Here is a 15,106-nt window from a genome sequence, read left to right as displayed (position 1 = left end):
GTTGGTACTGTCATGTAGATAATATGAGAAAAGCTAGTCCAAGACAGCGATTTATTGGCGGAACACTTAGAAAATGTAACACGTCTACTAGAGAGACTGCTCACACCACGCTTATCCGCCTTATTCTGGAGTATTGCTGTGTGGTGTGGGATTCGCATCAAGTGAGACTGACCGATGACATCGAAAAATATGAAAGAAGGGCAGCTCCTTTTGTGTTATCGCCAAACAGGGGGGAGAGTGCCACGTATATCCTGTGTGATTTGCGGTGGCAGTCAATAAAACAAATGCGTTTTCCGCTACGGTTGGACCTTATCACGAAAATTTTCTCTTCAGAATGTGAAAATATTTTGTTGGCGCCCACTTACATAGGGAGGAATTATCATAATAATAAAAGAAGCTCGCACGGAAAGCGATCGTTTCTTCCGCGCGCCGTTCGGGAGAGGAACGTTAGAGAAGTAGCTTCAAGGTGGATCTATAAATCCTCTTCCAGAATTGAAGTAATTATCTAGATTTAGATGTAAATATTGGTCCTATGTAGACACTACTGCACGAGTCACAATGAATTTTATACACCCCAGATTCTTTAAATTTATCTGGCGTACCGTCGTGGTAACGACGCCAAGAGCGAACAGTTGGTCACATGTGTGAAAACCTATTTTCACATTAGCATTCTTAGAGACGTAACATATTGTATTACAGCAGGGATCAAAATAATACAGGTAGGTAGGCAGGCTTGGTACCACTGTCTGTTCGATATTGTTCTGCCCATTGCACGGATGGTTTTCTTCATCGTAACCATTAACTAGTCCAGCCTGAACTATATCGATCTTCGTTTGACAGCGTCTCAGCTAAGATGCAGTTTAGCGAGTCTGCTGAACATAGAGCAAATGTGTGCTTGCTTATGAACGGGGGTAACAAGATTCCATATCGATAGCAATACCAGTGGTAGCTGGGCAGACTTCAACCTTGCCTGGTTATCTGCAAATTCAAAAAATTTAAGCATCCTTGTTCTTCCATTTCCACAAAAAGTTTGATTTTATCGTGCATACGTTTGAGAGCGAGAGGAAAGTTCGTCATTTTCTTCATTAAACCTATAAAGCACTAAAATGTTGCACAACATATCTGCTATAAACAAGTTACTTTTTATATCAGTAAGAGAACTGAAATTTTTTTCCTCGTGCTCGTTAATGTTTGCAATCGTACCTGAAATACTGCTTCGTATGGTCAAACCATCATTTTAAAGGTATATAATAGCATTAAAATTGAAATAGTCAAGATAGGGAGAGGCGTATTAACTCAAGCAAAACAAAAGCCTCATCCGAATTCAGTTTTCTAAATAGCAAGAGGTTCCTACATATAAGCTCAAGAGACTCATCACACGGAATGCTAGTGCACAAATTTGTGCTATCGAAGAATGCAAGATGTACACCTTCGGAAACGTGTCAATATTTTATCATAAGAATAAACCAGGTGTAAACAAACACAAACGCGATGATCGTCCAGTAGCCGTAGCTCATGTACACTGGCGTTACGCTCTTGAAAGTAGGTCCTACTTATGTATTAACTGAAGAGCCAAAGAAACTCACACACCTCCCTAATATTGTGTAAGGCCCCCGCGAGCACGCAGAAGTGCCGCAACATGACGTGGCATGGACTACTAGACTAATGTCTGAAGTAGTTCCGGAGGGAACTGACACTATGAATCCTGCAGGGCTGCCCATAAATCCGTAAGAGTAAAAGGGCGTGGAAATCTCTTCTGAACAGCACGTTGCCAGCCATCCCAGATATGCTCAGTAACGTTCATGCCTCCGGAGTTTAGTGGCCAGCGGATGTGTTTAAACTCAGAAGTGTTCCTGAAGCCATCCTGTAGCAATTTCGGACGTGTCGGGTGTCGCATTGTCCTGCTGGAATTGCTCAAGTCCGTCGGAATGCACAATGAACATGAATGGATGCAGGTGGATCAAGCAGAATGCTCACGTACGTGTCACCAGTCACATTCGTATCTAGACGTATCAGGGGTCCCCTATGACTCAAACTGCACACGCCCCACACCATTACAGAGCCTCCACCAGCTTGTACAGTCCCCTATTTACAAGCAGGCTCCATGGATTCTACTACGGGTTGTCTCCATACCCGTACATGTCCATCCGCTCGATACAATTTTAAACGAGACTCGTTCAACTAGGCAAAAGGTTTCCAGTCATAAACAGTGCAAAGTTGGTGTTGACGGATCCAGGCGAGGCGTAGAACTTTGTGTCGTGCAGTCCTCAAGGGTACACGAGTGAGTCTTCTGCTCCAAAAGCCCATATCGATGATCTTTCGTTGAATGATTCGCGCGCTGACACTTATTGATGGTCCAGAATTGAATTCTGCAGCAATTTCCGGAAGGTCTGCACTTGTCACGTTGAACGATTCTCTTCAGTTGTCGTTGGTCCCGTTCTTGTAGGATCTTTTCCCAGCCGCAGCGCTGCCGGAGATTCGATGTTTTACTTGATTCCTGATATTCACGGTGCACTCATGAAATGATCGTATGGGAAAGTCCCCACTTCATCACTACCTCGGAGATGCTGTGCCCCATCGCTCGTACGCCGAGTGTAATACTACGTTCAAACTTCTTTAAACCTTGATAACTTGCCATTGTAGGAGCAGTAACAGATCTAACAACTGCGCCACACACTTGTTGCCGAATGTAGGGCCGTATTCTACCTGTTTACATCTCTCTGTACTTAAATACGCATGACTATACCAGTTTCTTTGGCGCTTCAGTGTAGATATCTTATTACTATGTGACGGTTAATGAAACTTAAAAATACTCTAATGTACTAACAGCCTCAAAGTTTTCCTTAATGGCACCTCAGCTATGTAATTTTTATTTAAAAATTCGTGTACAGTAGCAGTCTTTGTGGGGATGTTCTGATTGTCGCGCTGTTAATAGGTAGTGTGAAAGTGGCTGACGTTGCTAACTGCTACAAAGTGAAACACGCGCCTGTAACGACGTTAAAACGTGGCAGAGACAGGTTGTTTTGAATGTATTTTCACAAGTTTACAGAAATCGACTTGGAAGTTTTCCGAGAAACTGCATTTAGTGCGGTTAAAGCGGTTTTCTTTTTATTTTTTCTTATGGGATGCACAACTGAATCTGTAGCGAGGTACTAAGGTAACCTGGTACAGTCCATGAGTCAGTGGTTCCAATCTCACGTTAGTCTTTATCTTTTTTCGTTCAGTGTGGAATACCTACATCTCATAAATGTAAAATTCATCAAATGTTGGTTAATTTACACATCTACTCATTTTTACGAAAAATGCTCGTCTTTTCGTTTCTAATTAATGCATACAAAATTCCAGTTTTCATAGCAGAATTCTTAATTAACGAAATTTATAAAAAGATTATTTAAGATTATTTAAATAAAGAAAATGCAGCTAATTTCTTACAACAAAAATGAAAAATCAATTACTCTTCATTTGTACTATTTCCATTGTTTTATACCGCATATTTGGTCCCATTCAGGCCAGTGATAAACGTTGTAGAAGCATGAAATAAAATTTTCACAGCATCGAGCACACCATGCAAACGCTGCACGTCGCAACTGCCAGTGTACCACTGCAATATGAACCAAACAGAACTGACCTGGAACCAAGTTAAGGGATTTGCTGCTCGACAGAAGACATTTTAGCTGCCAGACATACTGAAGCTAATGGAAGAAGCTTTGTCACGTCACTGCCGAACGCTGGCAAGGTACAAAATCGTAGGCTACGTCGAAAGGGGAGACAAAATGTGGCGCTTGGGTGGCTTCGGGGATTCTGTTGTTGATCGGCTCGTTACCAACGCCGTAGATGGCAGTTCCAGTACTGAAAAGTATTTCTCGGGTTCAAATACGAGAGTTCAGAGATTGCCAGACAACTGACTGTGAATAACACGTTCAGTGGCTTCAGTATTAATCTATACGGTAAAATCCCTGCAATACGCTTTTGCATCACACACAGATCACTCAGAAAAATTACCCTGTGTTTAAGTTAGTATTGTAATTAAAAAGAGAGATGAAAATTCCTATGTTAGCTGAGAATATTTCATGTTATGAAGCACGTCTGGTCCCCTAAGAAGCGTGCGGTATTGCTGGAGTTTTGCCGAACATTATTTCACTCTCCTTGAAAATGAAAATCAAAACTTTGTTTCTCTGCTTGTCACTTTTTACGTATTAATTTCAACTTCCCACATCACTGCAGGTTAGTTGGACCAGCTCGCTGAACAGTGCTGTCAAAAGTTAAGTGCGGCGGTAGGGTGGTTTTCCGGTGCTACGACTCATGCGCGTAACGCGTAGCATAAAGCGTGACCTTACAATCGTACTCGGCTGTACGAGACACAGCTTGGCTTCCGCTCTACGTGAAACGAAGCCAAGTGAAATTCCAGCGAACGTGGAACGTGGTGTACCATTTATATCAGGTTTGTTCTGATAATGAACGCAGTATAGTTATCATTGACATTTCATAGCGATTAGCACACTTGTTTCGTCAGACCTCCATTTGTCACTCGTAGCGCCGCTTTACTCATGTAGTAACACTATCTGGAGGTCATTCCTGTTACCTTGCTACCTTTTAATGCATTTAACCTCAACTGCAGCCTGGAGTAATTAGATTACACATGACACCGTACTGTGTGTGAAGAATTCGACCTTCCTCCTTAGCTTCTTAGGTACGTTCAAAGGTTTGCCTGTGTCTTTATTACTCTATACCTTGTGACTTTTGTCATCTTTTGACAGATATTCTGATGAGTTAAGCTCGAAGCGCGTCAATCAATAAGAATTACTGACCACAAAGTGATAAAATCTTGCCGGCCGGAGTGACCGAGCGGTTCCAGGCGCTTCAGTCTGTAACCGCGCGACCGCTACTTTCGCAGGTTCGAATCCTGCCTCAGGCATGGATGTGTGTGATGCCCTTAGGTTAGTTAGGTTTAAGTAGTTCTGAGTTCTAGGGGACTGATGACCTCAGAAGTTAAGTCCCATAGTGCTCAGAGCCATTTGAACCATTTGCTAAAATCTTTCCAGTGATCTATTCAGCCGTTTCAAAGGTTTAGATAATTTTATTGTACATTTATGATTTTCAAACTCAATAACATTTTTGAAGTTTTGTAATCATTAGCAATCTGATCTGTGTCGACGACAAATCCAATGGCTTTACCGCTATCCTGTGTCATCAAAAAGAACATTTTGTGACTGGTTCGGAAGAATCTCTCCTGCCGATAATACCAAAACCTTGACTGAAAATGTTTCAGCTATTTCTCAGTGTGTCCCACATGAGAACTACAACGGAAAGTAAACCAATATTGCATGATACTTGCTTTCCGCACCCTCGGCAGGCCTCCTCAATTTTATAAATGGCACCTGTACTATAGAAGAAGCCAGCGGCCATTTGCAGCAACAAGCATCAATACTCAAACTAAAGTTTTATTCGGTGGTTTTGATCAAGTTAGAATTAGAATATTATTATAATGTAGTTGTAATACCACCTTACAGAGTTTATTAAATGAAATATGCCCATGAGTGGGACATAGACAGGTGATTAACTGAAATACGCATACCAAATATTCTGTGAAATAAGGGAATATGGTGTGGCTGGGAGAAGTCACTGTAACATATTTATATAATAACACAATCACATTTATTCAATAAACATTACCATCTCAAATATTCCCTCTCACTTATCACGGAATGCTGGCGTGATACAAATATTATCATATCTAAGTAAACTTAGTTAAACATCCGGCTAACATGTGCCGTGAATCGACAATGACTACCGCCTGCACATTTTTATCATTATTTAGACACACACACACACACACACACACACACACACACACACACACACACACACACACACACACACACACACACTCTTTCACTCTATTCACTTTATCTAACAGATAAAAGAGGAAGGTTCCCATACACAAAGTGGGACAACGTTGGGAGAGAGCACATGGTTCCAACTGTAACTTTAATTCGGGCAAGTCCCGTCTTCATGTTTAACTATCTCCGCGAGTTTTACTGGATATTATGAAGGAACAATTAAATCACACGCGTTAATTTACGTAGAAGATCCAGCTCTATCACGAAATGTGATTACGTCGAGCTGAAGCTTCTCACCAAGAAATGCACGGGTGTCTGCGGACCACGTGTTACCAATCTCTCCACAATCAGTAGTCAATAAACACATATATGCAAATACACTTTGCATATATACTTCACACTCACACTGAAACGCAAATTGAGCAATTCTGAGTACTACTCGGCAATGAGCTCCTGTTCACTCCTAAGTGCAGTGATCACAAATTCCCATGAAATTACTTGGCAAAGAAATCATCTCCCTATCTCTCCTAACCGAGATGATTCTAGGAAATACCATAGTGGCTTTCCTCAGCAGGGAAGCTGCTTCCAAGTTCAAAGTGAACATGGAATTCTAAATCTTCGCTAACTATCGGAGCGATAGAGCAGAGCGTGCTTACTCACCCAGGTCTTCCCAGCAACAACCCCGATACGGTCTCCCTCGTCCGGGTCCACACATCGTGGCCGCAAGGACTCAGATACCGCACACGGTTATTTGCCAACCTGACGAGCGCTAATGACGCGCATGGAGCTTATGCCTCTCTCTTCCAGTGCAGTCGCGCTCTACTAGATTCGAGGTTGGCTGCACTTCCACTATGCCTATAGCACACTCACAGCCGACATCTCACGCATATCATACGTTCGCATTCACACTTTGCAGACAATTACCATATCTAATATTAAAATGATCGTCTATATTTAAATAACCCTATCTTACAAATTATCATCAGACTCTTCCCAGAGTGTCGGAAGGGCACTCAGGTGTCTTTAGTTGTGGGGTCGAGCCATGTAGCGGCTTACATGGAGCCGTTACAATATTTTGAAGTAATAAATGTGTATATCCTGGATGAAAACTAGCATAACTGACTAAACATGGTTTACAAAATGTGTGTTGAGAGCCAGTGATAACCCCACGGTGTTGTCTCACTTGGTTAGAAGTACGTATTTCTCATGCTTGGTAAGTTCTGAGTTATACGTTATGGCATATTATTACTTCCACATGGAACAGAGAATTAAATTTACGTAAAAAAGGAGGGTGTCAAGCCTCTGATCTGAAAGGTAACATCAGGCTATGTTTAGCACTGCTTTTCTAAGTAATGTGATTGGAGACGTAAACACTTTCCTGCGCTGTCACTGCTTTTTTATGTATGTTATTGCGCTATACAATCTATTGTAGTTATAATTGACTTTTTATTATCTATCTACGTTCTAGAAACAGAAGCAAATTTAACAGAAATGTGACCGAAATTTGTTGCCATTTCATGTTATTAAGGTGTGTACCGCGTCTGCCGTTAGCGAGACGTATACTTCAGGGTCCAACTAACTGTCGGCCGTAGCAGCTGTCCTGCTACCGCCTGCAACTACCCTGTCGGTAAAACCCGGTGGCTCGCACGCGCTACTCTTGTCACTGTCCGTAGGCCCTCTCCATACCTGCTTAGATGAAACCATTTCAAAGTTTCTAGCTTTCTGGTCCTATTTACTCACTCAAAACCACTTAAATCTGTTTCACTGCAGTCTCGGGTTTCTCCCAAGATACTTTAGGATACAGTCGTCCATTGTACGTACGTCCCCGACCGCTCAACAAACATAACGACTTACTCGTTAAGTTAGTGTGTAAGAGGATTTAAACCTAGAAATAGGAATGTCTCCGTATTCTTTAGTAATTTCTGAAAGCACAGATGTAAAGACTCAGAAGCAGCTTTGCATTTTGCTTAGATGCTTTTCTGTTCTGAAGAAATGCATAATAACTAAATTTTATTGCATTCTACAATTAGCGTAACTGCTTCTAATGCTCACACCATTTAAAATGTCCTAAATTCAAAATTGGAAAGTTAACAAGAATTCGGGTGCATGGTGCTAGTTTAGTGGTAGGACTCAAGTTATCTAACTACTCTTCTGATAGAAATAGTTCTTGACTTAATTGTTGTGTGCGTTTGTCATTCTCATATCTACGCAGAAAAACCTGCTGCAGTCGTTGCACGCCGATTGTAATTCCGTATTAGAGAAGCACTATTGGTTTTCTTACAGTCCTGAGAGATTGAACCAGTACACACAGTTGTATAAAACGAAAAATGATAGCTTGCAATCCTAAAAAAATCAAAGGACACTCTGGTACACGTTGGCTAAATACGTATTCTGCTATCGATAAAATTTTGAAACAATGGGAAGAATTTAGATTCTTATTTTCTCTCACCAGAAGCGACGATAAATACATGGCCGAACAATTTTTAGATAGTAGATTCTCCAGCATATAAAATCGTATCAGACGTTTCTCGGAAATGAATGAAAATAGATATGCAGATTTAATTTGCTTTTCAGAGTGAGGTTATTGATGTTAAGTGTCTTTGAGGACGTCTTTCCATTCTTCAGATCTCTACTCAGAAAGGTTGTTGTTCCCATACAGTCAGAAAAACTAAATAATGGCGAACTCGCAAATTTTTGTTTTAAAAATCACCCAATGCATACGTCAGCCTTGTATTTGGGTTATGAAATTCAGTTTGTGGCACAAGTTTTTAAACCAGAAGAACGTTCTGATGTCCATGAAACGGGCAAGAAATTTCAAATAAAATTTTCTGAGGAATTTCAAAAGCTGTTGCCATAAAATGTAGCAGTTTTGCAATAGATAACCATACTTCACCCTTCCAACTGTAACATGTGCTGCTGGGTGACTGGCTCACCCAGGTTTTAGGTAAGAGGTCCGCCAGTCACGATTACCTACTTGTTTCACTTAGATTTCTGTTCTCTTTTCCTTGTGTTTCCTTTCCTTTTTTAGTGCGTTTCTTCTCCTCTTGTTTTGCATCTGTATCTGAGAATTTGGAACTGCGACAGGTCTGTGTCTTTTAGCCGTTCTCCTTGTTCGCTGTCCGTCTTCGTCCCGTCACCGCATGTGTTCCTTTTTCTATGCGTTTGGGCGCTGATGACCACGCTGTTTAGCGCCCGAAAACCTCAAACTCCCCCTCACACCCCCACACACCCCCTCACACCGCCCCCCCCCCCCACACACACCCCCAACCCCCCCCCCCCACACACACACACACACACACACACACACACACACACACACACACACACACGCGCGCGCGCGCGCATCCCAGCAGAGACCAGATATTTTTCCACTTGCCTCTAGCTTTAGAAATAGAGTTAACGGATAAAATAGATGTCTCAGAATGGAACTCCCTGCCGAATAGTGGAAAAGCGTTCCAGACACTGCAGGTTTCCGGACAGAGTTTTTGCAAAATACAGATGCAACTGTTAATGGCCGATTTTGAAATATTGGCAGTTTTGCAGCTAAGTTACTAACGCTGCCCATATCAAATTCTATAGCTAAAAATTTTTGGTATTTTCAGTATTGTATTGCATAGCAAAATAATCTCAGGAATAGTTAGTAAATGCTTTGTTAACCACCACACATGATCTAAAAACGGAAAACCTATACTGTACTCGTTTTGAATCGTCCTCCAAAACAACGTTCAACGTACGACCAGAAACAGAACCAAGCAAAGTAGACGTCCTGGAAGATCCTGACGACTTCTAGAGACTACAAACTTCGATGGTCAACTACGTAAAGAGAAACTGCTTCGTAAGTAGTTTAAAATGTTATTAAAATCGTTGTTGCATGAATAACGTATGACCAGAATTTGATGAGTACTCCTGGAATAGTGACAAATCAAATCCAGACCTCTCAAAAAGACTGTAACCAAGCAATTCTTTTGAGACGTTCACTTCTTTGCTGAAATGTACGCATTATTGGTGTAGTTGCTATCATAGTATCGCTTCTTGGTGCACGAACATGTTCGCATTCTCTTAGAGCCAGTGAGCTAGAATTTGCATATACCTGTATGTATTATATACCTTGGGTATTATCGCAGGTCTTATTCCATCTCGCCAAAGCGACTATGTACCCTTCTCAAAGACGTTTAATGCCATTTTTTCCGTGTAAAAATCACCTAGATTGAATTCCGGAAACTTCAAAATTGGCGTGAAAGTCTGGCTTTTTCTACATGTAATTCATCAGAAATAAGACCCAGACACGGCGAAAGATGCTTATAAAACAATGAGGTTTCTTGCGAGCACTTCGTGCTACTATAAGTATTTTATAGTAATTTAGGCAGAGGCAGATCGCGTCATTTTGTGAAAGGATTGCAGTTTACAAATGCGCTGTCTAGTGTTATTTAAATGGTTCCGAACATCCCCACTCCACCTTCTACCATTCCAAAAGAAAAAAGATTTAATAATATAGCCATTTCGTTTGATCAAATATTTGGGGAATTTCAAATAAGATACAGGGGGAAATTGTGCTCCAAAGTTGGTAACGCTGGATGGTACTACTCATGGGGAGACAATGCTACAAATATCGAGATGTAAGGTTTGAGGAGTTACCCCAAAATATGATCTCACATAACAGAATGAAAATAAGCTAAGTATGCAAATTTTTTTATACATATATCCCCATCTGACATTCTCACTGCAAATACAGACTTGTTTAGGCGCTTAAGCAATTCTGTAGTATGCCCTCGTGAAAATTTGATTATGAGCTATTTCTATATCTGTACTTGACTTGCTACTTATTGCAATGTTTGTATCTGCAAACTAAAGAAACTTAGCATCTGGTCATGTAACAGATGAGAGGTCATTAATGTACACAAGAAAAAGCAATGGACCCAATATGGAATATTGAGGGACACCACATGTAATTAATTCCCAATCACATGAAGACTGTCCAGGTATTTCGCAACGACAATATTTGTTTGCGATTAGTTAAGAGAACACTGATTCACACAGTCAATGGCTTTTGACAGGTCACAGAAAATGACAGTAGCCTCTAGTTTATCTAATGAATTAAGTACATTCTCACTACATGTTCAAATAGCTTTCTCTATTTAAGAACACTTATGAAACCCAAACTATCACTTGGACAATGTATTCTTTGCAGTCAGATGCTTAAGGAGATGCTTGAACACAACCTTTTGAAATATTTTTGAAAAGCCCATCAAAAGTGAAATTAGTCGATAGTTTGATGGTAACACTTGTCCCCCTTCTTATAGAGAGGCTTAACTTCAGCAAATTTCAGCTAGTCTGGAAATGTTGCAGTGATAAGACTGATTACACAAATAACTTAAGATGGAACTCAACTTGCACGATCATTCTTTCATTAACTTTTTGATATGCTATTGTACCCACTGGAATACTTAGATTTTAAGGATTTTATGATGGATGCTACTTCTTTGGGAGAAGTGTCATTTCCATTTTAGTGGCGTTATTTTTGAAGACTGGTCTCGGATATTCCATTCAACTATTCACCGAACCTGACAACCCCAAGCTGTCAGTAACAGAAATAAGAGATTTCCAACACTACATGCATTTGTTGCCAAAGTTGCATTTATTTTTAGAGCTACCTGTTCCTCTTCCTTTCTGGCCCCACCTGTCTGTCTTAACTATATCCAATATAGTTTTTATTTTGTTGCCTGATATAATTACGTTTTTCTCATAATAAAGCTGCTTCAATTTTTTGATTACTTGCTTCAATAGTTTGCTGTATTCTTTGTAATGTATTACAATTCTAACTCCAGAGCTGTTCCTAGGTAGTAGATACAGTCCCCTTTTTGTCCCTCATGATTCCTTGTGTAATCCACAGTTTACTTTTCGATCTCAGTGTGATTTGAGTTACCTTCAGGGGAAAATATTTTTCAAAAGTGGAGGTAACTTTATTAATGAATGCTTTTAATTTCCATTTGAGTCAGAAGTATTGTAAACATCTGTACAGTTCATGTCTTTGAGCAGTTTCCTGAATTTCTCCAATTTTGACTTATTTATTACCCTCCTGTACTCAGATTTAATAGATTCTTTTATTCTGACAAGTTTCAACATTTAACACAAGATGCTGCTTGTCACGATCAGATACCCCATTTACTATTGGTTTTTCCCTAGGTTTGTAAACAAAGAGATTAGCAATAGTAGTCTTGAGCATTTACATAGCATAGTTGCAAAGTTCAAGTAGGAATTAATCTGAATGATAGTGTTACTGACTGCAATAATTGTTTGCTGACAGAGCTTTTCAATAAATCCACATTGAAATCAGCAGCAACCACTACTTCCTTGTTTTTTTGCATGAGATGGGACAACAGAGCTTCCAGATTTTTATGAAAAGGTTCAGGTTTCCTGAAGGTGATCTGTATATGCCTACTATTATAAAGGGCTTGTTATGAAATCCTACTTCCTTTGCACAAGCTTCCAAGTGCTGCTCTGAGCAAACTTTATCAATCTTCTTGAAACCGAAACAGTTTGTCACAAATGTAGCAACTCCCCCTTTCTCAATATTTTCTCTACAGAAGTAAAAATCTAACTTCAATCCAGTAACATTTAACGTATCTGTACCAGTGTCACATGATGATCAGAAACAGATTATATCAACTGGATTGCTCAACTCTAATTCAACACAAATAAGTAACTCGTTAACCTTACACCTTAGTCCACAGATATTCTGATGCAATAAGGATATCTCATTTTGTGCACTGGCTGAATTACTACTGGATGAAACTAATCTTCCTGTCAATTTTTGAGTATCTCCAGTTCCAATCAGACGCTGTCTGCTTGAATTTTGTGCATTAAAATTTGGTTTCTGACTGCCTGTTAATCAATGTGAATGTCATTTTAAGGCTCTCTGAACATGGGTTGTTTTTGTCCTCCCTACCCTAAGAAACTGCTGTTCTGTCACTTGTTCTTTACCATTTGTGGCTGTGCCCTCCTTTAAGTTATTTGTGCTATTAGCCCAGACAGTTTTCCTTTCTCTTCCCTGTTGAGGCGAAGGTTGTGCCTAGTGTAGTCCCACCAGCTGATAGTCAACAGGAACCACACTGATATGAGACCCCCATACCTGATTCAAGCAGCCATTCCACTTCTAAATTAACTCTCCTAACAGAAGAGTTTAAATGAGGGCAGTCATGGCGCCTCAGAACAGACACAAGCCCAACGCCAGTATGTCTCGTTACTGAAGCTATCTTTACAGATCACCCTCAAATTAATAATTAGGGTTCCTATCTATGCTGTTGTGTACCCCCACCCACTATTACCACTGTGTCTTCCTCTATCACCCAGACTTGCACTAGGTTAAAAAAAAAAAAAAAAAAAAAAAAAAAAAAAAACCTTGTGACCTGGTAGCCTGACCCTAGTTCAACCTGCAACAGTTGACAAACACCTCTACCATGTTTAACGAAATCGTCGTAATGAATGGAATTGTTTGAAATTTCGTTAAAGAAGAATAATAAATTTTATCTTTTGCTTTTAAGTTAATTCTCTTTCGTGCGAACTTTGTTGTAGAACCACTCTCTTATTTTCGTGTGGTAATAAAAAATTTTACTTTTTTAAGAATTACGTACATCTAAGGAAAAAATAATATTTACGTGAACTCACATGAACTGGTTAAGAATATTAGGTTGAGAATTGAGTCCTTTAAATCATTCGGCCTTGGCATACACTTTCCAGATGCAGTGGGTTTTTTTGTTAAATATTTTTACTGAATTTTATCCCGGCACTAGCCATAGAACACAAGATTACCTCTATTAGCAGAAAATGTTTTAATTATTGCCAAGCCGACATTTATCACTGATCAAACCTACTTCATTACACATTTAAGATATTTTGAAAGAACCAAACTGTTTAAATTTCAATGTTAACTAACATTAACTATCCGCCTACGAATGCACAAACGTATAATTAATTCAAATTTTATCAGCCACAGGATCACTGAAAAAAAAAGAACAATTTCTTAATTCACTATTGATTTTTATGCTTCTGTTCCCGATTTACGGGTTTGATAATTTTTTAAATGTGCCGCCTATTGTTGGTCGCGGCACAGCCCAGCAACACCGCTAAAAAATGCTGAAAAATTCTCAAAGAAATTTTATAGATGACGTGGGCAAGCTAATTTACATAAATAATTCACACTTTTGATAAACTCTAATATATTTAGATCAAACAACGATACAACTCACATTAATTCGTAACGCATCGTCTAATGGCGGCTAAGTCCAGACAGAGACAAAAGAAGTCTACCCATTCGTAAAAAACTCTTTCACAGTGTCCTACCGCAATGACTTCTGAACAGAGAAGACCAAAGAATACATAATGCATTGTGCTTAAATAGTATTGCTGACTGTTAACATTTCTTTGCAAATTGACGATATTATTCTCTTCTGGCAACATATCTTTGCTATCGCAAATACTGACACATTTTACAATCACATAATAAATACAGAAAAATTCCTATCCTAAATACAGAGAAATATTACAACAAAAAATATAAGGAGAATAACAAATGTCTTTTACACCACATTCAGTAATATTTTTGTTCAATAATTACGATATATACAACTTGCCCAGAGCGGCGTATATGGTACAAATAAACTCTTGTTCTTTAATAACGAGAATTTGCCAGGGAACGTTACATTGCCCCCTGGCAGCATTTGGCAAAGAGTTTTTACACTTTGACACAATGGTGCCAGTAACGTTCTTTACACTTGTATATTTTACGGAATGGCTCTTTTATTTAGTCCCAGGGTTATATAAGTTCATGGCTCCCCCATTTGGGCGTAGGCAAACAGAAAACCTGGGCAAAACTGTGCCGGAGCCCAGCCATCCCAGTTGGTTCATGGTCATTTGAATTAAATGCAGTTATTCATTTGAATTAAATTCAGTTCGTCACAAACGGTTACACAATTACAGAAGATCACAGACACATACAGTTCGACTGAAGTTTTTTGTGTGTGATACTATTATTCTTGTGATACACTACAAGGTCACTTGTCCTACGTAGTAAATGTTCAATGTTTATCGAGATGAAGTCATTGACATGTTATTCAGTTTATGTGAACATAAAAAAAAATCACTAATGCTGTATTTGGTGAGCGGTGCGGAGTGATTGTTGAGCGGCGCTCGGCGCGGCGCGCTGACTCCGTGTAGGTCACCGCCCCCGGCGTTGACAGCTACGGCGCGGAGGGGCGTGGCTGTCTGTC

This window comes from Schistocerca serialis, chromosome 2 (genome assembly GCF_023864345.2).
Source record: "Schistocerca serialis cubense isolate TAMUIC-IGC-003099 chromosome 2, iqSchSeri2.2, whole genome shotgun sequence".
Classification (NCBI taxonomy): Eukaryota; Metazoa; Arthropoda; class Insecta; order Orthoptera; family Acrididae; genus Schistocerca; species Schistocerca serialis.
Note: the sequence above shows the minus strand (reverse complement) of the source record.